Genomic DNA, 27627 nt, shown 5'->3' on the forward strand with positions numbered 1-27627 from the left:
CACTTATTTTTTGTTCTGCTATAGCACATTTTTGCCCCCTTAAATCTGTTTGTGTGTATGTGAATGTGTGTGTGTGTTGTGTGCATTGATTATTTTAACCAAAGTGTGAAAATGAAGTTGTAATGCTAAAAGCCAAAGGAATGAATTAAACTGACCTGTTAATTAAAAGACCGTGCTTGAAGTATTAACCAGGAACCACTGTTGGACTTTTCATCCTCAACCCAAAATGAGAAGGCAAGCACAATAATCCCACATCACCTCTGGAAATGATGTCAGGAAATGTTTTCTCAAAGTCAGCTACTGGTCAAGACTTACATCAAGTTAAACAAAATAATGAAGGATCAGGGATTCTAGAAGGGCCAAAAGTTTAAACAGGAGACCTTTAACCCCTTTGCCTGCAATGCATAATAATACTTCCTGTTTGTTTGATATGTCCTTACCATACTCTGAAAGAACAAATACTTATAACTTCCATATTAGGGACTAAGTCTTCTGTCCCTGCCCTTCCTGTTTAGGATTATTTTCCACAGAAGTGAATCAATGCAGTTTGAACTACAGAATGAATATGACAACAAGAACAAAAACCCCAAATAGACCAATCAACCTAAAGCCATGTCTTATTAAACTTCCAGAATATTTAGGAGTGTCCATGCTATGAAATAATTACATATAACTATATATGAATTTAACTAAGGTTGGCTTGAAGTTTAAAATGTCTTTAACAAAAACTCCACTTTCCTTATGTGAGTCTAGATAGATCATACAGTTTAAGATTCACCAACAAAAGCTTGTAGCAATAACAATAGTGGGAGGCTTGACTTCTAAAAACAGCTCTTTCCTTTTAGCTATTTCTGCCCACAAATACAGTTGATTGCAGGTAAGTAACATGTAAGTATTTTTATCATTACTAAAAGCGTTTGGATATGTATAAAATATAAAGGAATTTTAAAATTAATTGATTGTTGTGTTAAGCCTCCAGCTTTAGTGGCTTGTCATTTTTCAGCTCGCACTTAGGATTTACTTCCTAATGCCCCAAGAAAATAGAGCAAGAAACTTGAACACAAACCTTTCCACCAGGTAACTCTAGAGTTTATAAGCAGCAATGAATGACATTTCCTCAGGAAAATCTTAGAAGTTATCACTGTTGCTCTTTTTATTAATCCATGTTTAACCTGAAGCTAGAAACTACGTCCCCTTTATTTCCATCTCCAGAATTTGTATTACCAACTGTGCTATGTTGAAGTTTATATGACAGGCCATTTCAACACTTTTGTTTAGTTAAATAGGAGTGCATCACTTTTAAAGAAAAGCGCGATTGCCAAAAAATATAAACAGCCCTAACTTTGATTAATATAAATATTTTAAAACCAGAACATTCTGTTACATCTTACAAAAACAATTCGGATGTAGCTGATGGGAAAGAAAAAGTGCTTTCATACATTAGACAAATCCAACAAAATACAGCTGCAGACCAAATTTTAAGTAAATACGAATTGTTTGTCTTTTCAAAGGGCTATGGTATTTACTTAAATGGAGTTATTTTAGAGTACTTTATGTTTCATTAGTAAAAATGAAAGTTTTAAAGATAGTTTTATTTTTGAAGTATCCCATTTAAGTTCCAAGTCCTCTAATTTAAAAATACCATTAAAATTACTCCCCCTGCCCAGTGAGGGTTATTTGCTAATAAGCCACTGGACAAGAGATGTGTGAGGTGAATAGATGAAGAAAAACGTTGACAGCAAAAGGGAGGTCTAGGGGGTGAAGTTAGTTTATTAGGCCCTGTTTGTCACGAATGGCCCTGCTGCACATATAAAAGCAAATCCCTCTACCTTAGAAGATTAATTCTGAAGGAGGCACTCTTAGGTCAAAGTATACATAAGCGTGTGCCTAATCTCAGAGAAATCAGGCTATTTTCTCACAGCAATTAAGCAGAGGTCTGGGGTTTCACCCACAGTGTATTTAAACACAGGATACAATTAAACCCCAACGTATTAATATCTTTGCTCTGCAAAATTACCCAGGAAATAGATTTTGCCCTCTTTCAAATGAAAAGCAAGTCAAGTTAAGAGAATAACTTGATTCTTAGCTAAGTTGCTTGAAATAAGAGTATCATAATTTCTTCTAATTGCAAATGTCTTACAGACAGAGGTAATTCTTACTTTACAATAGGGTAAGAGTTATAAGCTTTCTAGTTCCTTTAATCTAAATAGCAAACCTTAGAAGTGTGCTTGAAAACGTGTTGTTTTCAAACTGTAATTAAAATTCGGACACAACATATGTAAAAAATCAATTCATTATAAAAATCTGAGAACTCACTATTTACCACCAACAAAATATCTTAAATAGGGAGAAGCTTTGCAACCAACGTGAAGAGTAAAAAAAGGAAATGTAAATCTTAAGCAGTCAAGTGTTTGGAAGGGATTGCTTTCTATAGAGGTTTTTCTTCAAGTTATTTTATTCATATACTCATCTCAAAGAGTGAACCTTCTAGGGAAAATTATAGCCAGTTTAAAATACTGCTTCACAAAGAAAAAATAGAAACAACAAACAACTTCTATTCATTGTACATCAGTTCCCTAAAGGCAAAATTTTTTTAATAGTATAAAAGTTATATTAAATGAACTACCACCTTTATTCAGACCTTGAACAAAATAACCTTTCAGGTACTAAAAGATTTTTAGTACAAATATTGTTACTTCTAGGTATCAAGTTAATATTCCAATTTATTGCCAAACCGAATTCTCTTTGGTTTTTTTAGAGAATAGTAGGGGAAGGAAGTTGGTCTTGGAATAGGAAAGGATATAAATTTATAGTTTGTCCTTTACATGGCTGAATCAATAGTTTTTTCTTTTATATAGGAGTTTCTAGTAAGATAGTTGTTGGTGTACGGTATAACAGAATATCCAGTGAGAAATCCTTTAACCCATGACACATGGGAATGTTCTTATACATTAATAAAACTGAAAGAATGAAGCAAAATAGGATGAATCAGATGTAGGAGACAGTGGGTTGTGTGTTGTGTGTTGGGGGTGTCTGTGTGGTTGCCAAGGTATTTTCCCATCTAACACTCCATTGTTGCTTTTAAGAGGGGCTGAGTACTTAAGGTAAAGTGCACAAGGCAATGTGTCTTTGAAAGCACACTATAAATAGTTTAGGCACTTTTTTGATGTGTGGTGGGGTATGTGAGAAGGCATGCAATCTGAATTTTACGAAGGATTGTTTTAATAGGACCAATGACTTTAATAGTACTTGCTGACATCATTGGCAAACTGGTCTATTCTGTAACCTTTAAAATTGCAGCATATCCCAAAATGAGTTACTTATTAAACAGATGTTTCTTTTTTTTTTTGAGTGCAACTGACCTTTAAATGATTATTTCTCAGCACTTGCAACAAAGAATCTCACCTCTCACCTTTACACTTTTGATGCTACAGTGAGTGAATCCATAACCTTTTCACAACATGTAAGGAACGTGCCACACAACATGGAATTACAATCACTAACGAGCACTTTTTCTTTTAAGGGGGAGTCTTATTACTTATTATTAAATTATTGCAATACACAGAAGCCATGCAAAAGTATAAAAATAGTTATTTTGATCAATCTGCAACTATTTTAGAAAATATTAACTCCAAAAACACCAAAGAATAATTTACTGCTAATGACAAGTTTCTACTGAAGTTTTCTCCCCTTAACTTATTTTTAACTAAAAAAAAATTTTTTTTTGAGACAGAGTCTCCTCTGTCTCCCAGCCTGGAGTGTAGTGGTGTGGTCTCAGCTCACCGCAAGCTCCACCTCCTGGGTTCAAATGATTCTCCTGTTTTAGCCTCCCCAGTAGCTGGGATTACAGGTGTGCGCCACCACGCCTGGCTAATTTTGTATTTTTAGTAGAGACAGGGTTTCACCATGTTGGCCAGCTGGTCTCAAACCCCTGATCTCAGGTGATCTGCCCACCTTGGCCTCCCAAAGTGCTAGGGTTATAGGTGTGAGCCACCATGCCTGTCCTGTTTCCCCTTAACTTATGAGGCAGGGGTGTGTGTGTGTGTGTGTGTGTGCGCGTGCGTGTGTGGTGGTGGGAGGTTTAATACCGTACTTGATTGGAAAAGCTTTGTCTTGAAAGTTCAGGCACTTATGCAATATTTGTAGGCAATTTGGTTTAAACCTACATGCAACTAGCACAGTACCCCTTTCCACTAACCAGAAGGAAACACTTTGAAACTCCAGAAGTATTGATGAAATATATATCATGTAATGTTAGAGATTTTAAGATTGTGCTTTCCTCAGAAACACACACATTTATAAAGATGAAATGAGTATAATCAAGTCGTGGTTATCCTTGATTAAGTGGAGATGGTAATTATAAAGTTATTCTTTAGGAATCAAATCAAATCTAACACATATTTAGAAGAGCTAATGCTTTCTGGGATCTTTTTACATTAGTAAAGATATCCACATTACTTTAAGTCCCAATGTCCTTTTCTTGGGTAGATAACCTAGTTTACTCTTTAGTGGAGCTGCTGAATCTGATAAAGATTTCATTAGCTTAAATATTTTCCCGCTTAAAGAAACTGATATTCCAATCTTGAAAAATTCCAAGGAAAAGTTTTTGATTTGAAGGATGAAAACACTATAACAAGCTAGTAGTTTTTACTTTACATACATTTTACTATAACATTAATGTACAAATACCTGCTTATGTTCAAGAATAAACTTTTTTTCTTGCAAAGCTGACCTTATTTGTAAAATACTGTTTTAGAAAGGTGTTGGAGTGACTCATAAAATATTTAAATATCAACCCTCTACAGAATAAAAAGGCATTTTTCACTTGTGTGTTCTCTCTTTTCCCCACATCTTTTACAAAAGGAGCATATTGTAATGAATTACAGAAAAATCTGAGAAAATTTTTCTTAAATAATGAAAAACAATTGTTTGGAAGGAATGTTCACTCACAGTTTTCTTTTCGGCTCTGATTTGGTAATGTTTTGTAAAGCATAAGGACAGCCACAAGCCTTCATTGGAGAAATCAAAATTAATGTCCTTTGGAAACATTGGGCTCTAAAAGAAAAGGAAGATAATAACAGATATATGACATACTTGGCTCCCTTTAGTTTAATTTCGAAAAAGGCAAATCAGGTATTATATTGGCATGTAATCACAAAGAAAAATGCACAGACTTAAAAGTAAACCGACTCATTGTCAAGACTTCCAGAGTCTTATTCATTCATTGTGGTGGCTGCTGACAAACAACAGAAGGAAATCAACAATGCTGGATAACATAATCATCAAGGGCTTCTATGTCTGTAAGCCATTTAAATTCTTGACATTGAATATTTATAGTGAGTGATACTTCTTTAACATAGACCATATTTCAGTCAGCTCTCAGCACTCCTGACCTTCTTTCATACCCACATTCCCCTTGGCTTCATCAAGGCCCCCTCTAGCATCACGCCTGTTCAAAAACTGGGTACCCAGCGTCACTGGCAGTTTCTCAAGTGCCCACTCATTTTTCAATACCCCTGTTTTCTCTTAACACCAGTTCAGCGTCAATATACTATCTGCCCTTTCACAGGCAGCCCCCGAGACACAGTTGTGTTTATTTTGTACTTATCAATACAATGTAAATCAGCATGGGCTTACCTCCTTGGGGTTAGTGAACCTACCTTGTCTGTGAGCACAGACAGCACTTTGGTCACAGATGTGACTGGTTAACTGTACAAGCAAGGAGGATAAATCCACATCACAATACTTCATTCACCAAGGAAATCTGCAGTGGATTACGGCTTCTCTATGGTTAAGTCTGGTCTTAATTTACTGCTTTTATTCAGTTTTCAACCACAAACGAGCCCCTTATGAGGCATTCACTATGTAGAATTGACAACTCTTTTTATCTACTTGAAAAATATTTTTGGATAATAATTTATGGTTACAAAATATTTTAAGCAGTTTGAATAGTTATATTATATTCTTTCCATGCTTAACGATGCAGTATCCCCTGTAAAAATGGAATGCCAGGCAATCTGGTAATTTTACATACAGTATTTATAACAACAGAGCAATTTGGCCATATAGAAACACAAATGTAAAAAAAAAGCTGTGCATATTTCATAGGAAGTCTTTTAAAGACTTTTTTTTAAAGCTCTGAAATTGCATCTCAGGAGAAAATCAGAGTTCAGAACAGTGTCTAAAGGCCCTATATATCGGTAAAAAAATAATTTTGGCAAGCACTGTATTTTATTTATGGGTTATTATGCTTAAAATAGCATATTTGAACACTCTTCAGAAGGAAAAAAAGCTGCAGATGCCTCTGAAGACACAAGGGAGAATTCATATGCTGTTTATATTTTATACACGAAACCAAAATGTGTCGGTAGGTTTGCACTTTTTCACCATCAAATATATTTCCTTAATTTATATTCTGAATTAATGCTGTCTTTAAAAAATCCATTTGAAGATGCTCATTATTATTGGGCATGGAGTAGTTTTCAAGGTCTGATTGCCAGTAACTGGAACTATTCTAGAAATCCCCGATAGGCTGAAAACACATAATACACCTGTAATAAGTAGCAAGTGCCAGGATCAGTTTGTCATTTTAGATGCACATCTCCTAGTATTGCCAAGCAGTGATCTTGTAACTGGAAACGGAACCCATGTAAATAAGATGGAATGTATTGTATACATGGAGACAATGGAAGCAGCGTGGTTGATGCTCTTTGAGATGATAGAGTTCCTTTTGCATTGCTTTAGCTTAAACCATGGGTACACAAAGCTTTGTCAATTTCCCCTTGGTGGAATTTGAGCACTTTCAGACTCACTGATAGTAAGAGATTCTTCCCATTGCAGAATAAACTCCCCGTAGGTAAACAAAGGAATACATTCAACTGAGGTTACTAGCTGTGTTTTCCTCATTAGTGGCTACACTGTTCTGAGCAGGGAATGAGTGTTTGGGGAAAAGCATCCTTGGCATTAACAAGAAGGAAAGGACATTGCTTTTACAAGGAGGAACGCTTTATATGATTTTCTAAAATATCTCTCTTCAAGTGCCATATGTAAATCATATTTTTTTAAAAAACCAAATTATGCTTGTGCTTTGGGGGGAACTACGTAAATGTGCAATAGAAAAATAATGAACTGTATCACTTTGGTTAGTTAACCAATTATTGCCTCTTTATAGACTCAGATGCTGTTTGAGTTGCATCATAAAAACAGGTGGGTTTGTTGTGTGTTGTTTTCACTGGTTTGAAATTTTGCTCAAAAAAATTTTTTTAATACTATCATTCTTATTATTTTAGAACTTGGAGTATTCTGCTTTTTAATCTGGTAGCTAGGTTTCATTACCTTAATAGATGTTCTAATGAAGATGTAAAAGAAAAGGTTAAAAAGGAGATAAATTAGGCAGTGGAAGCATCAGATTCAAATGCCACTTAATATAATTCCTAAATCATTTATATTAAAATTGTTTCATTAACAATATTACAACCACCCTCTGTTCAAAAACATTAAAATATAGATAAGAACAACTGTAGTAGTGGATTATAGAAGCTAGGAATTAGGACCACAGCGATAAACTATATTTGTCTGTCCAGGCAAAAATAGTTTCCAATCACTAGTCATGGATCAATGAACAACAGATTCCCTAGGAATATTTGGTACATTCTCTCTGATCTTCCTATACCTGTGTACCTGGATACCAGTCTCATTTTTCCTTCCTCTTTCTGACAAGCATTACATGTGAGATAAGAGTGGGAGGGTCATTTAACAATGAATTTCCCCATTGTATAACTATTACAAAGCTATCCAAGCTAACTAACTTGTTGTTTTCTAAGTCACTGTGCAATTTCAAGGTTTTAATGGTGCTTAAAATATAATACCCTGTGTCATTTATTTCTTGAAATGAAAGCTAGTGCCAGCCTTTGGAATTCATGTAAAACAAGTGGTTCAATGTGGTTTGAAGAGAGAATGAAAACTTGATAAGCAATTAATTTCCTTTAAATGCTTTCCTAATGGTTTGCACCTTTTCTTACTGATTTTTAAAAAATTCAGATTTATTCAGAAGAAAATCAAATTAAACATACATCCAAATTTTTGTATAGCACATTTGTTAGAGTGAAACCCACACACACAGTGAGGCAGGGAAGATTGAATATTTAAATAATTTGAAAATAAAGGTGTGCCTGGTTAAACAGTATCAACTTGAATTTTTTGCCTAGTGCGTTGAAACTATGGGAAATATTTGAAATGGGAAACTGGGTACATGAGCATAGAGAAGGGGCCAATTTCCTAACAATAATCTTGTGAGTGACACTTGGTTTGAGAAAGGAAACTGTCCTGTCTGACTGCTGGTTTGCAGAGGCAGAGGCTTAAGAGTTAGGACAAGCCAGAGGCATCACTGTGACTCCAAGGCACAGCTACAAAATAGAGCTGAGTCTGGTTGGTATGCTCGCCAGTCAGTGTATCACCAAGGAGCCTAGCGAGACATTAGAGAAAACTCACCAGCAATGTCATATTGTCTGAGAGACAATGCACACACAGAGAAGACCTTTGTGGGAAAACCATGTGAAACATACAGAATTAAGATGTAAGGTAGAAGGACTCAAGGAGTACAAGAGTAGAAGGGAATGAAAGCAGGGACTGCATCTCAATGGTGAGTGCGGCCAAGAGAACTAGAGCCCAGCCTAAATTCACACAGGATATCAAGAGTCGCATGCTGCTGATGAAAACATCATGACTTTTCCAACTCAGCAGAGATAGTGCCTCTCTCCCAGTCAGCAGTGTGGTGCAGGGCACAAATGACAAGTCCAAAGAGAGGAAAATCAATGAAAGGTTGAAGAGTTACCAGAGTAGAATTAAAAGGGACAGTAATAGAGTCAGAAAGCTTGCTCTTGAGTAAACGTGGAAGTATTCTCAGGAGTTTCTGCAAGCAAGGCTACTTCAAGAGATTGCTTATAGAAAAATGATAACCATGCTTGAAAGGACAAACATGGGATCCAACAACATGATGTCTATGTCCCAGACTAGGACTGAGACTCAGATCATGTCTTTCTATTTCTTAGTGAGAAAGTACTGGAAGTTAAAGAAAAACTTATCATAAACTTTATAAAAAACTCATAAAACTTACGCAATAAGTATGATAATTCATACACATATACATACATATATATGCGCAAATGCCTAAATTAATTGCTTGGTAAACATATTGCTTTACTGAAATTTTTTAGTTAAGAAGAAGAACACTGGTTGCCAATGTTGCAAGCTGCAGAACACTTACTCTGGTGCCATGGAGAGACACCTGAAATGTGGGTGCGCCGAACTAAACATTCCACCACATTTTTGGCACCTAGCAAAGACTGGCCTTGATTGAATCTGCTGCACACCCGGTAACCCAGATAAATACTACATGCACGTCTTCTGAATGGGGGTAGCCTCTGATTTGAGTATTGCCAAGTAACCCAATTTTAGAATAGCACAAGTTTTAATTATATGTTTCATTTAACTGGCACCTGTCCTTGGAGGCTGTCATTAAAATCTAAAAAGCTATGATGTGGGAGCTATTATTATTTATGATTTAGAGGGAAGCAAAAATAAATAAAGAGAGAAAGAAAAAAGAAAGCAGAAAAGCTGAGAGGTTTAGAGGAGTGGTAGAAGTGGAAGACTAAAAATTCCACTGGTGAAAAAGAGCAACATTTTAATTACCTAGAAAACTGATAGAAAACAAAAATCCAGATCATTGAATTTTTGGCGTTTGAGGTATGAGTTTACTAAATACCCACCTCATCCACCACTTCATGTTGTGTGTAGGGTGCACCCGTCTTTTCCTGGGTAAACTGAAAAGCAAAAACCTCTTAAATAAAATGCTTAATCCTGAGATAGAGATTTTATAAAATAAGTTCCATCAATTTTTAAATCCCATACTATTTCATCTGTTGAAGAAGAGAATTCTGAAGAGGAAAGGAGTTGAGATATAGATGAAACAAAATGGATAATGTGTTGCTAATCAGTGATGTTAAGTAGTGGGTACATGGGGTTTTATTATGCTATTGTGTTTAGTATAAATTTGGAATTTTCCATACTAAAAAGTTAAAAGAAATTCAATTTAGAGAAGCATTCAGATACTAGTGCATATTTATTTGGGTAAATTAATTCATTTTATACTGCAAAATTTGGCCATAAACATGAGAACAGAACATCTTATATTAATTATATTATATTCCTATATTTACATTAATGATCTCACTGTAACTATACCAACTTCTCCCAAAACCAGGAAACAAAAAAAATCTGTATGTATTTTTCTATTCTCTGAATTTACAAGCAGGCATTTTATAACAGTCCTGGGTTTCCAGACTAAATGCCAAAATATGCTTCCCGTTTAGATTAAATTCAACTTTAACTAAAAATAATTAGCCCTTGCTCCTAATTCTAATGGAAATGTAAGACTCTTAACTATTCAGTGATAGTAGCACTATTAGATACTGCTGCTAACAGTGATTTATATGAAGTGATTAGCAGACTGTTTCTCTTGTGGGTATGTGCAAAATTTGTCCTAAACCAAAGGCAAAACAATAATAAAAACTACTGCTTTTTAACCTTTCCATGAATTTAAATTAAAAAATGTGTACTGGAACTACACATTAATAAGACCTATTAAGCTTAGAAGAATATTTTACATTCATCTGTACTTCATCAGACAAGTTCATGACCTCAGTAGAATTACTATAGCTCCTGCAGTTTTAAAACCGGCATGGGGGAAGACATGAAATATTATTTTATAATCAGAAAATTTTACTAGACAGAAACAAGAAAACACACTTTGCCATTGAGTATGTGTTTTGAAATTAGTCCATATAAAACTAAAGGTATTGTATGGATTGACTTTTAATCCTCTAGCTACTTTAAACAGAAGCAACTAAAGAGAGGTAAGTATAATGCCATAGTTTTATGTTTAATGTAGGAAATTTAGGCACTAGCCTCTACTTTTCAGCTGGAAGTACACACAGAGGGGAGCTACGAGCTTTATTTCACAATATTCTAAGGTATCTGGTAATGACAAAAGTATATAATGTTTCTCATTAAGATTTTTGTTTTCCTTGCTAAATGGCATTTATTTTGGAAGTTTCCTAATGTTCAATTTTGTCCTGCTTTCCCTCAAATTTCCTGTTGAATGACATTGTGTGAAAGCTGTTACTATTCAGGGTACTACTGCTAGTGAAGGTCCCACTAAAGCAGTGAAATGAGTCCAGTTGCATCTCCACCACGCAGCCTGAGAAAATTTTATCCACAGAGCTGATTCATGCTACTTCTTTGGATCTGCTACTGGCAGCACAATAAGAGATGAATGAAATAAGCACTCAGCAGCTGAATGCCCTTAAAGACCACTTGGGAACTTTATTTGGTGCCAAATAAAGTGACCTGCCAGTGTCAGCTGCGGGAAGCATATTGTACTGGGCTCTGCAGTCTGTCCCAGTTGCCCATTCATTTCTAAGGAAATTTTCAGGTATTGAATTTTAATCCATGATGCCCAATTATAATTTGGGAACCTTTTACACTACAGGCTGGGCTTCACCCCATTTGGCAATTAAGTCAGAGCTGCCTAATACATGATTTTAATTTCCGGAAAGCAGGTGCTTCCTTTGGTCAGTCACCAATCTCTGATTTTTCCTCCTTCTGCAGCTTAAACCACTTTCATTTTCATCCTCCCCCTCCCCCACCACCCACTTCTATAAGTATTCACTGCATGTTAGATAGTTTTCCTGCTTAAGCCTATAGGAATTCCCTTAGGCTTCTTTTGAAAGTACTTGTAACTTAAATTCATTTTGTAGGTGTCTGTTTGATATCCACTTTGTAATAACTTACTATAATGCTTTTCCAACTAATCTGAATAAAGTCGTGTTTACAACATTTTCTAACACTTGCAATTATGAAGCAGACTCCCCAGGGGTAGCTACTGTCTGTATTAACTTTCTTTGTCTCCTATTTTTACCAATTCAATTAGAGACTTCTCTAACAATTGAAAAATTATTGTTGTCTGAGTCTTTGAGACTATGTGTCTTCTCCAACCAGTATTTAATCATATAAAATAAGACTTGATAGATCACCTTATAATAAGAGAAGCTCAAATATAAAGATTCAAATATGAGGTGCCTGATTTGGAGGCAAATATTGCACAAGTCAAATCCTATCTTCAAAGTTCTCCTCCACACACATGCACTAACATGGTGTGGTCTTATCTTTCAAAACCACTTTGTACCGGATGGAGCCAGTACCAGTAGAGCCAGTAGAGAGGAAACTGGGAAATCAGAAGTCAGTTTGTGCCAACAGGGGACAGCTTCTTTATCCCTTCCATTGCTATGAATGAGCTGCCTACTTCACTATTTTCATTCCCACACATGAATTATAAAATACTATTGCAATATTATTGCTGGGATGGCTATTAGAAGGGTTAAATTTAAATCTTTGGTGATCATAGACAGACCTATGTCATTGAGAAGGAAGTAAGTAAAAAGGAGAGGAAGCAAACAGAGTGGGAAAGGGAAAAATAAGTTATAAAGAAACAAGAAGAGGAAAAAAGTTAGAGGAACGGGGAAAAAAAGAAGGTGCCTAACCTGGGGACATCAGTTTGCTTCATCTACTCGTCTTTTGGCTGTCCTCTGCAAGCTGAGATCACAGATTCCTCTGCTTCCTATCTGGACTCTCCTGAATGCTGTCACATAATTAGCCAAGGATTAGCAAAACCTGATAGCCTTTAATAGGATCCCAGGGAAATGCTTCTTTAAAAAAGAACAAATCAACTAAATTCTGAATTTGAAAGATATGAAATTAGAGAGCTTTGCAAAAATACTCTGTTGCATAACAAAAGGATTTATTTAATATTTCACTTAAAGAGTTAGCCCTCCTAGATTATAATGAATATGATTTGATTAAAACGTGTGAAATTGTTGTTGGTAATATTTCTCAAACTATATTTGGTAGTATTTGTCAAACTATGTTCCAATAAACATTCATGCCCTACTAGATATTAAGTGACACTTTCTTTAAAAAGCATACCCTTATCAAATACATTTCAAAACACTGCAAATCATATTTGCCCTCTGAGTGAGTCACAATGCTTATTACCATATTATAAGTGCTGAAAAGTTCTACAGTGAAAAAAGAAATCTGTTTAATTTTGTTGAACCCAGCATTTTGCAAAATAATTTGGCCAGGAAACTTTTTTCTCCTTAAACCACTTCAGTAATTTGCATTTTCTGTAATACAGTTATACAGCAGTATGTTCCAGTAATGGTGTTTATGATTTTGTTGTTTTTACTTTTGTTTTGAAAAGTGGAAATAGCTGAAATGCACAGTAGGTGTTGTCTTTGGGACCTGTAATATGAAAGTTTAATACTTCTGTTTAATGTGAAGTTAATATACTTGGATATGAGCTTTGTACCTTATGACACTGTGCATTTTTACCATGCCTGTTTACTTTTCTGTATCCCCCATAAGCCTCCAAGCACCTTAAGGGCAGGATCCATGTTTTGTTTTCCATTGTATCTTTGAGAACTTACCTAGTGCTTGGCACATTGTAGGTGCTCAAGAAATAAATGAATAAATATTTGTTTGGATGAGTGAATGAACACTGTAGTAGATATAATAAAAGGTTTTAAGCTATAGATATAACCACATTAAAATGTGAGTTAAAAAATATAATGCTTGGCCTCAAAGTAAAAATAACTGCAGTAAAAGTGAGAATGACTAAATGGAACTTAATAGCTTTGTCAGAGGCCAATAAATTCCTCACCAATTACTCTATTGTCTGATGCTTCATTGCTCCTGTTAGCCAGTCTATTTGAAGTCAATGTTCATTCTATTCTATAATTTTTCAATTTGTTTTTAAGTCTTTATATCTTCAATTATCTTCCAATAACTATTTCTTACCTGCTATTTACTTTTTGTTGGAAGACTTCTTAAAAGCAAAACTGACAGTGAACTTCAAGGTGCCCTGAAAAGCTTGTTGATGAGACAAGAAAAGGCAGCAAAGGCTGGGGGGTGTGGAGCATGTGGAAATACATTCAACAAATATGTATCGAGTGCCTATTCTGTGTTGGACACAATATATAAGGTCTAGAGAATTCAAGGTCAGCTAAAAATGTGAAGTATTCATAATACAGACAGAATTAAGGATTATCAAAATTGTATCCACCCTTAATTCCGTTTATTTTCTAGAATGACTTAATATTTTTAGAGTGATGATTTGATGTGTAAAATTTTTTGTCTTATCTATTGTGCTCTGTTTTTACAGAGGCTCATCTTTTCTATATTGATGGTGCTGTCAGCTTTCCTAAAATTGTACAATATTTTATGGGCCAGGACAAACAACTTAACATCATTCTGTCACATAAAATTTAAAGTCATTTTAGTTACCTGAAATCAAGGTAGTTGTTCAAAAGTCCACCCAACTACTGAATCTGGCCTGCCATATATATATATATATATATATATACACACACACACACACACACACACACATATACACATACACATATATATACATATATACATATATATAATATATATGTGTATGTGTATATATATAATATATATATGTGTATGTGTATATATATATATATTTTTTTTTGCCAGAGTCTCGCTCTGTCACCCAGGCTACATGCAGTGGCATGATCTTGGCTCATTGCAACCTCTGCCTATCTCATGCAAGCAATTCTCACGCCTCAGCCTCCTGATTAGCGGGATTACATGTGCCTGCCATCATGCCCAGCTCATTTTTGTATCTATGGTAGAGACAGGGTTTCACCACGTTGGCCAGGCTGGTCTCCAACTCCTGACCTCAGATGATCTGCCCGCCTCGGCCTCCCAAAGTGCTGGGATTACAGACATGGGCCGCCGCACCCAACCTGGACTACCATATATTTTTTTAAATAAAGTTTTATTGGAATACAGTCATGCCTATTCACTTAATATTGTTTATGACTGCTTTGATATTCCAACAGCAGAGTTAGGTAGTTGCAACAGGGATTCTCTGGTGTGCAGCTGAAATATTTACTATCTGGACCTTTATAGAAGTAATGTGTGAATGTCTTGCCTACACAGTGCTTGGTAATCTGTACTAGAGCAAAATGGTAATTTGAGTGAGAGCAAAATGATTGATAACTGAAAAAAATTAAAGATCTCTCTTTGGATATGATTTTGTTTCTATATTTGAATATGAGGTAAGTATTATTCTAGGAATTTTATCCAATAAAATAATATCCAGGACAAGCACAGTGGCTCACGTCTGTAATCTCATTACTTTGGGAGGCCGAAGCGGGAAGATCACCTGAGGTCAGGAGCTTGAGATCAACCTGGCCAACATAGTGAAACCCTGTCTCTACTAAAAATACAAAAATTAGCCTGGTGTGATGGCACACACCTGTAGCCCCAGCTACTTGGGAGGCTGAGGCACAAGAATTGCTTGAACCTGGGAGGCAGTGGTTGCAGTGAGCAGAGATCGTGCCAGTGCACCACTACAGCCTGGGCGACAGAGTGAGACTCCATGTCAAAAACAAACAAACAAATAAACAAACATAATACCCTCCATGTTAAAAATATGAATGAGTAGCAATTACAGTTGGATATAGCTTTTCAGTGCAGTTTCTTCATTCAGTAAGTACAGACAAAAAAACAAAGACTGTCTAACTTTTCTAATAATATATTTAGTGCTGGGAACATAGCCAGGTTCCAAGATGGTCCAAGTGATCCCTGTTCCTTGATACTCACTTCCTTGTGTAGTGTCACCCTACAGAGAATAGGGCTGATTTGTGTAACCAATAGGACATTGCAGAAATTTTGGAGTGACTTCTGAGGGAGTATGATGTTGTGACTTCTGTTTTGCTTTGAAAGAATTGGTTACGATGCGTTGAGAGGACACTCAAGCAGCTCTTTGGAAGGGTCCATGGAGCAAGAAACTGAGTTTTCTGCCAATAGCCAGGGAGAAACTTAGGCACCCTGCCAATACTCATGTGAGTGAGGCATCTAAGAAGCATACCTTCAAGCCCCAGACAAACCTTTAGATGGCTGACATTTCTACTGACATCTTTTTTGGTTTAATTTTTAATTTTAAATTAAATTTGCTTTTAGAGACAAGGTCTGGCTCTGTCATCAGGGCTGGAGTGCAGTGGCACAATCATAGCTCACTGCAGCCTTGAACTCACAGACTTAAGCAATCCTCTCACCTCTGCCTCCCCAGTAGTTGGGACTACAGATGTGCACCACCATGCCTGGCTAAGTTTTTTTTCTTTTTTGTAGAGACTGAGTCTCATTAGGTTGACTAGGCTGGTCTCGAACTCCTGGCCTCAAGTAATCCTCTTGCCTCAGTCTCCCAAAGTGCTAAGATTATAGGAGTGAGCCACTCCACCTGGCCTACATGCTGACATCTTGAAAACAATCTCCTAAGAGACCTTGAGCCAGAACCAACCAACTAAGCCATTCCTTAATTCCTGACTCAGAATCTATGGTAATAAAAGTTTACTGTTTTAAGCCATTACTTTTTAGAATAATTTGTTATGCTGGAATAAATAACTAGTATGGGTGTGGGTGTGTTTGAACCCTGGATCTACCACTTGCTAGATATGTGACCTTGGGTATATTAATTTATTACGTAACTTAATTGTCTTGTGCAAAAATGGGGAAAAAATTGTCTCTGTCTCACAATGTTTTTGTGAGGAATTCAATGAGATAATGGATGAAGAGACTTTCTACCATCTAGTAATTGCTAAATAAACAAACAATTATTCACTTTTAATTATTATTAGAACTGAATCCCAGTACCCACCTAATAATTCTTTCAAACCTTTTATTTGAATGTGGGCAGGGGGTGAGGTAGGGAACTAAGTGGCTATACAGAGGAAATTTAAAGAATTTTTATTCTACATTTTAAAATTTATAAAATTTGGAAGACCTAAAGTGGATGTGATAGATCAGCAAAGCAAGTAATTAAGAAGCTATTGTCAGTCTACCTAAAAATAAGATCTATATTATTGCTACATAACACTATGTATTAACAGTAGAGGATGAAGAACAGTCTGCTATCCAAGAACGTAGGTAAAAATGTTCTTGAGTAATCCTAGCCACAAATTTTAAAAAATGAATTGAATAATTCAGTTTTTGGTTTAATTTGCTAAAGCCTAAACCATACATATCATTTTTTTGGTAAAAATAAAAGATAAATAGCAAAATAATATGATTCTTTGCAGATTGTTTGAGTTATCTAACCCTTCTTTAATCCAAGGGATTATTGAAGAAAACCAACGTTCATTCAAAAACACTTACAAAATCTGTTGCAGATTACCAATATCATCAGTTAAACCTGTTTCAAATTTATTGCTTTCATTCAGGTTAAATAATAAAAGGGTACATTTGTCCTGCCACATGTATATACACGAATTCAGCTTTCATCATTCTCTACAAGTTTAATCCAGTGATTTATGTTTTTTAACGCATATTCAGAGAATCTGTTGAAGAAACTCATCCAGGCAGACAGAAGAGCTAGATGGGATTAATAGGATGTGTGCAGGGTTTAAACCTGGTTGATTCAGCTCAGAGTAACTTAAAAAGAGAAAAAGAATATAACACTGTAACCCTCCTTGAGGTTCTAATCATTTTAATGACTTTAGCGAAAGAGAACAGGCTAAGGTCAAGAAAGTTCAGAGACAATGATCCCTCTTTCTAGAAATACATTGCATGGAAGAAAAGCCATTCCTTCAGTTTTCTTTTTTTTAACAGTGGAAAACACCACTATATAATTTTTTAAAGAAAAAATCTGCCTTCTATTTTAGCCATCATATTAATGTTTAATTTTGAGGTTTCAGAATTCTAGATTTTTTTTCGAAGCCATTGAATTTCAACGTACAACCAACAGAAAAAATTAGAAAAAACCAGGCAAGCAGACTTAAAAAAATGCATTACAGTAATGCAATACATGTAAATTCTCAGATACAAAGAAATACTATGACTTAACTTGTTATTTATGACCTTGAACATTTAAACACATTCAGTTTAAGTCTTGCAGGAATAAACTATTGGAATCATAGAGGGAAAAATATCTTTTTCCCAATAGAGTGAAGCCCATTCTACTCTATCAGCTAGTTTGTTTCAACAATATTTTAATCTTTACACACATTAAGAACTTTCTTTCATAATATTGTTTGTTTTGTGTAAAAAGCATTTTAACATTTTTATGCTCTTTTCCACTTACTTCATTCCAAACACAGCGGACAAATGGGGACTTGATAAGTATATTTCAGTGCTTCATTGAACCTAATATATAATTCTCAGTATTTCCACCCCTAATTTTGTTGTAACTTTCATGGCTTAACAGAACATCTTGGGCCATGAAGTGTTTTGTGTTCATTAACTTTTGAAGAAGAAGATAAGTTCTATCTTATTTTCAGCATTTCAGATAAGTACTGAGTGCCCTACATATTTTCCTTATTCTATCCATGATATAGATCAGACATAGGGACACACAAATGGGGGGGAGAATTCAATGCTGTACAATATAACTTTCTGTGATGATGGAAATGTTTTATACCTGTGTTGTCCAATGCTGTAGCCATCAGCTGTATGTGACTACTGAACACTTGAAATGTGGCTAGTGTGACTGAAGTATTGAATTTTAAATTTTGCTTATTTTAATTCATTTAAATAGGCATATGTTGATAGTGACTACTGTGTTGAACAGTACAGGACTAGATAATTTATGACTACAACTTCAAAAAGAACATCTGATTCCACAGCAATTATCTTGGCTGTTAGCTCATGCCACTCTGATCCCCACATTGTTAATAATGTCTATAAAGATCAATCGTTATGTTATTTTTAAATGCTATAAGTTAAGTATACTAGAGAATTTCTGCCCCTGAAGTAATTTGCATATACAGATACTACGAGATTTATTTAGCTAGTTTGTGAAAAGTTGAGTTGCTCAGATGAGATTTAATTTAAATTTATTTGTTTCAAATTTATGATTTTTAATATAATTGAATGTCTTTATTGCCTTAACACCATGATTAATTATGAAATTTCTTCAAACTGAAATATCAAGAAATATTTTCAGAATAAATGAAATGCTATCAGATCATACTTTCCTATTTATATAAAATAAGTAAAATATTTTAAGGATAACATTTAGCTTAATAGAGTCACCAGCTAGGCTCAAAGAAGTCACCCTTTTCCTGTTCTCTCTTTCTTAGGCTTTCCTGTAAGGCATATTCATATTTGCCTGGAGCAGAGGGAAGATTTGTCCCAGGCAAAATGCACCTGGGAGATACCTAATATCATATTATCTTAAATATTGCCTACATGATGATTTCAGTTCCAAGCAAATTTGTGGAATAGAGTTCCAGGCAAAGTGGGGAGGAAGTCAGAATATAATGAATGCGAAATTTTCAATAGACTCCTGCATTTTCAGAGTTGGCTAGAGTTTGACTTATTATGTTAATTTACATTTTAACCGTATTATTCAAGTATAAATCATCACTTTATTATTTTCCGGTCTCAACTATGATGTACTACTATAAGATTATGAACAGGCCATTTGGATACAGGTTTTGTTTATTTGTTCGATTCTAGTTAGAGGGGTAATACCATTATTATCTGCTGTTAAGTTATTTTAAAACTATGTGGTGGACAAAAACTAATCAGGAACAACCTAATGGCAACCAACACATGTTTGCAGGAACAGGAATATTTTCAAAGTTTATAGAACACCCTGGAATTTCCTTCTTCTTATAACTCTGTATGAAAACTCCTTGTTTTGTTTGTTTGAATTTATAGATATATTACTAAAAATAGAATATGTGCTTTCTGTAGTCTAAATTCTATATTTTCTTCCTCCATTTATAGTTCTCCACAAATTGCTCCTCTGCTTCTGTACCCCTCTGCAAAGCTGCAATATCTTAACTATTCCAGTCCCAAATCTATTCCACACAGCCCGTCAATCACATCACCTTCCAAGGTACTTCACTGCACACAAATCAAGTTTGAGTCGTCTACTTCTAATCAATAGATCCTTATAGATTGTTTTAGTGTACCTAAATCACTTCCCAGAAAATATCTCGCCATCTCATTTCTAATGGGAAAACATCAGATGAGATTTCAATCTGGGCCACTAAAGAAGAAAGGCTAATGTGCTTTTCTGGTCCATCAGGGGCCTACACTCCATGTAGTTCTTACATGAGATGAGAAAATGTTTTCTCTCAAGTCAAAGACACACACACAACAGGAACATTTTCACTAGGGGCAGCATGAAATGAAGGAAAATGGCTGAGGGAAGCACATGCTGCCAGAAGTTTTCAACGCGGCAGAAAGCTTGTGCATTGCCTCAAAACCTCTGCAGCGTGGTCAAGGCAAGCAGTTCGAAAACACAAGTGCCTCTTTGAAACAAAACTGCCTGGAAATCCTTTTTTTTCTCTTTAGTAAATCAACAACAAATGTGGATACTCATGGTGCTTTGAATACTGTTAACAACACAGTTCATTCATCATCCATATTCCAAAGATATTTACTGCTCTAATAAGATAGTGAAACAGCATGCTAAGTGCTGTTCTTAACATTCTATCCTGTTCTGTAGCTAAGGAGAGGACAAAGTTTGTATTTATATGTTGCACTTTCTAGCTAACAAAATCCTGTCATATACATCATCTTATTTAAACTTCATAGTAGCACTATGTCCCTGAATCACAGTCAGGAAACCGAGGCTGTGATAGGTTAAGAGCCTCAGTTACCTGTGTTCAAACAGCTGTTGTCTTTGAGATGTATCTGTAAATGCAGTCAGAAGATTTCAGAACCCATCTTCTTGCCACTATATTACATAAAAATAGTTATTTATATCCACTGACTTTTTTGATATTTGAAATGAAAATTTAATTCTGAAAGAAATTAATTTTGCCCTAGATGACTCCTGATCGGAATTACAGCTTCTCTCAGGCAGTGCTGGAGGTTGGCATGTTCATTCTGGCTAATGTTAGGCTCTGCCTGAATTAGGATGGAGGCTACCAAAAGACATTCATTCAGGAAATTTTCTGCAGCCAGACATATAGACTAGAGTCAACTGAACATAGTCCTCAACATCCTCTGAGAACACTTTCTTGACTGTGGTGGGCAGCTTCTCAGGTGGCTCCCAGTGAATCTCCTCCTCTTGGTATGCATGTATAATTCCCTCCCCTTCAGCATGGGCTGGACCTAGTAACTTGCATTTTTCTAATGAACAGAATATGGCAAGAGACGAGATGTCACTTCTGAGATATGACTATAAAAAGACTCTGGCTTCTGTCTTGTCCACCCTCACTTGCTCTCTTCCTTGCTCATCCTGATGGAATCTAATGCCATTCTCTGGTTTTCCCTAAGGAGAGGCGCATGTGGCAAGGCACTGAGGGAGGCTCCGGCCAATGGATAATGAGAAAATGAGACCATTAGTCCAACAGCCTACAAGGAACTGAATCTTGTCAACATCTATGTGAATAAGCTGGGGAGTGGATCCTCCTCCAGTCTAACCTTGAGATAACTACAACCCTGGTGGTCACCTGGATAGCAGCCTCATGACAGGCCTGACTTAGAGAACCCAGTTCAGCTGTGCCCAATCCTAACCCACAGATAATATGTTTGTTCCCTTAAGCTGTTAAGTTCTGGGGGTAATTTGTTACACAGCTATGTGTCACTAATACATTGACTTTAACAGAATTCCTTTCATCTACCCTCTATGTACACAATGCACTTCCCACCATCCACACTTAGTTTTGAAAAAGGATTTGACATCAGTGACTATGAATATAGGCATAGTGGCTGGGATCATTGTTTTGGGGTTAGAAACATCTGGGCTGTGTCTGGATTTGCCATTTACTACCTCTAAGATAAGGAGGAAATTATTTAATCTCTTCAGTTCTCTATTTCCTCATCTGTAAAAGAATCTACCTACACTAAACTACCTTATAGGGTTGCGTGTGTGTTTTATTAATGAGTTGATGAAGACAAAACAAAACATTTAGTACCTAGCAGGCACTTAGAAAGTGTTAACTATTACAACTATGTGTCTTTGGGTGTAATTGAAATTTTTGCTTATGCACATACATGTTTGTACAGGGAGAGGAAATTCAGTACTTATATTTACATATGATGTTCCTGTTTTGAGATGTTATGCTTCTTGTAGGCAGGATGGAGATTTAATATGAGAAATAGAGGAAATGTTTGCATGAGAGTTAGGAGACTTGAACTTTATTTTCCTTTTAGATCTTTCTTTCCTCACTGAAAAACAAAAAAAGGGTGAGTTTTTAGCTGTAAAATTCTGTTATATTTCTGTCTACCTTGTAACTCACCAAAGTACATATAAAATAATGCCATCTACATCACACAGGCCATATTAATAAGACAAATAAAACAAGTCCATTGTTTATTCCCCATTCTTTGAACTTCAGTTTTCTTTATCTCGTCTCTTTCTTCCTCTTTTAGGTAATGCTTTCTAACAAAGGAGGTTGGTAATTAACCCCAAATGTTGGCCTATCCCTTAAGTAATGAAAGAACTCCATTAAAAATGGAAATAATAGTGACACAGACACCAGAAGGATGTCAAGGAAGAGCAATAAAAACCATCCTAAAATATTTTACAAGACACAAAAACAATCTAAGTGCATGGTAATAACTGATGTGTAATGCCTTACAAATTGAAGCCAAGTTACAATGATTTTCACTAGACGTTTCTCAAATCCTATGGGTGACACGAGCCCATTTACTCTGTCACATTTCTGAAGAGATAATTGCAGGAAATACTGTAAACAGTCTAACATTCACAGGTCATATTGAGAAATGTTTATAGATATTGACAGTTAAATACAATGTATCACAGCACCAGGCACAATATGGCATCCACCTAGCAATAAGCTTTCACAAATCAAAGTCAAAAAAGTCAAGCTTTGGTAATAAAGAAACACAGACATATTGTTGAATGGGCGAATGAATAAATGAATGAAATGCTTGTCAAGATTATGGGTTTGTATGAAATATTATAGAAATAATAATGAACATAATTAATTTTTCTTTAATATTTAAGGTTTTATGTATTAATCCCTTGGATTTAGAAATTAAACAATCATTAATCCAAAATAGGGAAAGCAATTCTCTAAATACTAGACAGGTAGTAAATACAAAAAATATTTCCTAATAGTTACTGAATGTTGGTATCAATTTTTTTAAAAAATTGCAAGAATCTTACAGTTTATAAAAAATAAAAATTAAATTTGCTAGAATTTTAAATAATAGAAAAATCTACTGGGAAGTAGTTGCAAAGAAATAAAGACTGTGTAATTGATATTTTCCAGCTGAGGCTATACAATTTCTTATTTTAGGCTAAGTAGAAACAAATAAAATTTACTTACATTTATAAGAACATTTTAAATTTACACATAAAAGTTTGCATTAGAAAAAAGGTTAATGTCTCAATCTTCATTTGATAATAATTTAGTACATTAAACATACACAATCTGGGTGTAATTGTTTCCTAGTTTTCCTTTAAATGAAAATATGGGTGGGTGGTGTGGATTTATAGACATACTTGTCAGTTTACATATGGAACAAAATTACTGGTGTTTTTAATCAAATCACCTTTCTCAGCTACGGAAGAGCCTCAAACAATTTTAACTAATCTATATTTTAACTATCCACTTTCTTCCTTGAGGGCCTCTTTTTGCACAATTTAGTTTCCCCTCCCTACTCATATAATCCCTATCTTCTATTTATTATTAATAAAATTGTCCGTTTCCTTGCAACCAGAACTATGTATTGATGATTGTAAATGTTGATTGGGTTACTTGAGAAGCCATTTATGCCCTTGTCTTTTACCTTAAAAATTATAGTTTTAAAGTATTTTAGCTTTTTAAAGAAAGATTTGAGACAGGAGTGTTTTTATATAAATGAGGCTAACTTGTTTTTTGTCAGTTACCCAAAAAGGCATGAAGTTTTGGCGGAGAATAACAACGAAACAAAGCAGAATCTTGCTCTTCTAAGCTCTGTATGTTTGTTCTTTGCTCATTTTAGATCTGGGCCAGGACATAGAGCATTAATTGTTTCATGAAAATCCTATAATCAAAGTGATATCAGTGCAAAATGATTAAAACTGAAAGAAAAGGCCGGGCATGGTGGCTCACACCTATAATCCTAGCACTTTGGGAGGCCGAGGCGGGTGGATCACCTGAGGTCAGGAGTTCAAGACCAGCCTGGCCAACATGGTGAAACCCTGTCTCTACTAAAATACAAAAATTAGCTGGGCATGATGGCGGGTGCCTGTAATCTCAGGTATTCGGGAGGCTGAGATGGGAGAATCGCTTGAACCCGGGAGATTGTGGTTGCAGTGGGCCAAGATCGCACCACTGCACTCCAGCCTGGGTGGCTGAGCAAGACTCCGTCTTAAAAAAAAAAAAGAACAAAACAAAACAAAACAAAAAATTGAAAGAAAAAAAATTATAGCAAGAGAGAAAATAATATATATAAAAGAGAAATCTTACAGTAATACGTATTTAGCACCTATTATAGGTCATGCACTGTTTCAGGTCTGGGAGTTATTATATCGGTGAACAAAATCACTAAAAATCCCACTGTCTTGAGCTTAAATTCTACTTGGGGAGGGCAGCTCAGATAAAGGGAGAGAGACAATAAATAATAAGCATAATGAATATATGTGTTAGAAGGTGAAATGAGCCAAGTAGAAAAGAAAGAGTAGGGCAGCGTAAGGATGTTGAGAGTGTGTGCTGTGGAGGAAGGGTAACGGTGTTAGAGAGGAGGTAATGGTAGGTCTTAAGCTGAGAACATGACCTTTGAGCAAAAACTCAAAGGAGGTGAGGAAGTCATCCCAACAACCATCTGAAGGAAAAATATTTGAGGCAGAAGGGATAGCTTCACTGAAATCTCTAAGGCAGGATTGTGTCTGGTGCATTCAAGGAACAGCAAGAAGGCAAAAATGACTGGAACGGAGGCAGCAAAGGGGGAGTGAAGGGGGACAGGTCAGAGAAGAATGTGTCTGGAGGACCTGGCGGTGGTGCAGATAGACCATTTAGGGACTTGCTGACCATTGTGAGGATTAACTTTTACTGATTCCCGAATGACCAGTGTTTTGTCTTTGCCTCTTCTGTTGCCCACTCCCCCTCCTCCTCCACTTCCTCCTCTTTCTTCTTCCACCACGATCATCCTCACTGATGAGGCATTTATCTAACACATCTTGATTTGAACAATAATAAGATTCTAAAGTTTTAAGAGTGTATTTCCACAATTTTCTTATTCTCATCAGTTCTATTCAACAGAAAAAGATGTGTTGAATTCCCAACACATATGTGCAAAATTGTGTGTTTAGTCTCTATTTTAAAAATAGAGGCTGTTGCCTATTGGACGCTGACTGTGGAATACGATGCTTTAGGCCGCTATTGAACAGGATACAGCACTAAGGATTCGATGTATATTAACTCACTTAGTCCTCACAGCCACCCTGTGAAATGGATGTTATAATTTTCCTATTTTACAAATGAGGAGAATGAAGCAGAGAAAGGATAAGTAACTCATTCAAGACACACAGACAGTGAGCCACAGAACCAACACTTGAACTCAGGTATTTTGGACTCCAGTGTCTGTGTTCTTGGCTCTTTGTAATACTGTGTTTTATTGTCATAATCCTTCACAATACCCATACTCTTTGAAATGTTTTGTTTATTCACTGTTAACTCATCAAGCATTTATTAACATCCTACTGTCTGTCATCACTGTTAGGCATTGTGAAGACAGGGCAGCTGCAAGCCTCTATGGTATCTTTGTCTGGATTAAAAAAAGGTATCTCTTCTTTGAGGCCTTTTACTTTCTTCTGTCAGTAAATTATCATAATATTTTGATCTTTTAAGAAGAAGACATTTAGCTGCTATTGCTGAAAAACTGTCATAATAAATACACAATTTTTAAGTCCAAAGGTAGAGTAAGTATTAAAGATGTTTATTAAAGATGTTTAATATTAAACTATTAAAGATGTTTATGATGTACATAATGCCCCTTAAATGTGGTGGCCGTGTGAGGTACTACACGACCTGAAGATGCTCCTGGCATAATGCCCCCGGATGAACCAAATAAAATATAATCAAACATTACTTCCTAGAGATGAAAAACATAACACCTGCATTGGGTCAGAAAATTACTTTTCTACAATACTTTTTTGAGTTTTATTGATAGACTCTTCCAAAACCTTTCTACATAAACTTAGATAACTCAGCAATGTTGAAAATTATTATTTGAATAATAAGACACTAAAGTTACAGGAGAATATTCCTGCCATTATTTAAGGCTTATATTTTATTCTTATAAATTCTATTTGATTCAAAAATACATATTGAATTCTGAACAACTGCAAAACTGTGTGGTAGGAACATTAAAAAAAAAAAAAAAACATGGAGCATAGCCTATTGGGCACAGACCATGTGCTGTGATGCGTTAGAGCCCTATTGAACTGTACATGATACCAATTCTTCATCGTATTTATATCCATCACAATTGACACTAATCAGTTGCTTACTTAGAGGAGCTTGTTTCTCTCACCAAGATTAGAGTATACCTATACCATTAATTTTATATTAATTAGTATTTATCCTTAAGATATTTTAAAAAAGCAGGACTGGTTATTAATTCCATCTTTACAAATAAAGAAAAGGAAGTTCAGAGAGGCTAACGGTGAGGTCAGGTCCAAACTCAGGAATTTCTGACTCCAAAGCCCACCATGCTAGACTTAGCATATGGTGGGAAGATGACCAAATCTAAGTCTCCTTACAGAATGACAGAAAAAATCGGAGGTGAAGATTACAGGAATAAGAGAAAGCACACAACCGGAACACCAAACTAGTAAACATCCTACCTATGCCAGATTCCAGCTTGTTTATACTTGACCCAGACCAGGCACAATTCTTTATTGTCTGTGAGCCAGTTCAAATGGCTGCACTCTGAACTGTAATTTTAAATGCATGCATGACACAGTCCAAGAACCTGGTGCAAGGTTCATTATATCGCTCTTCTTTTCCATCTGTACTTGCTTTCAGGCTTAGATTCAGTGCCTTAGAAAGGGGAATTTAAAGATATCAAGGGGTATGAAATGAGAATAACAAACATGTATTGAAAGTTAACCAGGTACCAGGTACTATTATAAACACTTTATTGTATAAACACTTATTTAAGAAGTGGGAATCAAGGTTTTTTTTTTATTGTTATTTCCATAACAAATTTCAATAGCTGAGGCAAAATTTGGAAATATCTGAAGCTGAAAGGTTGCGTGAAGAATGAATATGAAGGAATCTCTGCACTCAAATTCTCCCATGTAGCAATACGGCCTTGAAGGCATCGTCAACAAACCAGTGGGTGAGACATTTCAGCCACAGATATAAGGGAGAACATACTACGAAAGGTGTTATAATTTGATATGATTCCGACATTCAAATGACTGTTTATTTCTTACTGATTCATGTGAGAAATAATTTTTTTGGTATTATCACAAATAAACTATTACTTTCTTGCATCTAATGAAAATGATTTTTGTTATTAATGTTCTTATATTTGTACTTAGTTCCTTTTCTTCTTCTTTAT

At 35.5% G+C, this 27627-nt stretch overlaps 1 protein-coding gene across 5 annotated transcripts in view; it reads right to left on the reverse strand.

The window, feature by feature from the left end:
• Positions 1–27627, reverse strand: part of ADGRL2 (adhesion G protein-coupled receptor L2) — a 577862-nt gene that overhangs the window by 408504 nt on the left and 141731 nt on the right. For all 5 annotated transcript variants that reach the window (XM_054532529.2, XM_063711500.1, XM_063711525.1 and 2 more), the window contains exon 3: positions 4951–5055. The gene's annotated coding sequence lies outside the window, so the exon portion shown is untranslated. The remainder of the gene's footprint in view (positions 1–4950; positions 5056–27627) is intronic.

This window comes from Pongo abelii, chromosome 1 (genome assembly GCF_028885655.2).
Source record: "Pongo abelii isolate AG06213 chromosome 1, NHGRI_mPonAbe1-v2.0_pri, whole genome shotgun sequence".
Classification (NCBI taxonomy): domain Eukaryota; kingdom Metazoa; phylum Chordata; class Mammalia; order Primates; family Hominidae; genus Pongo; species Pongo abelii.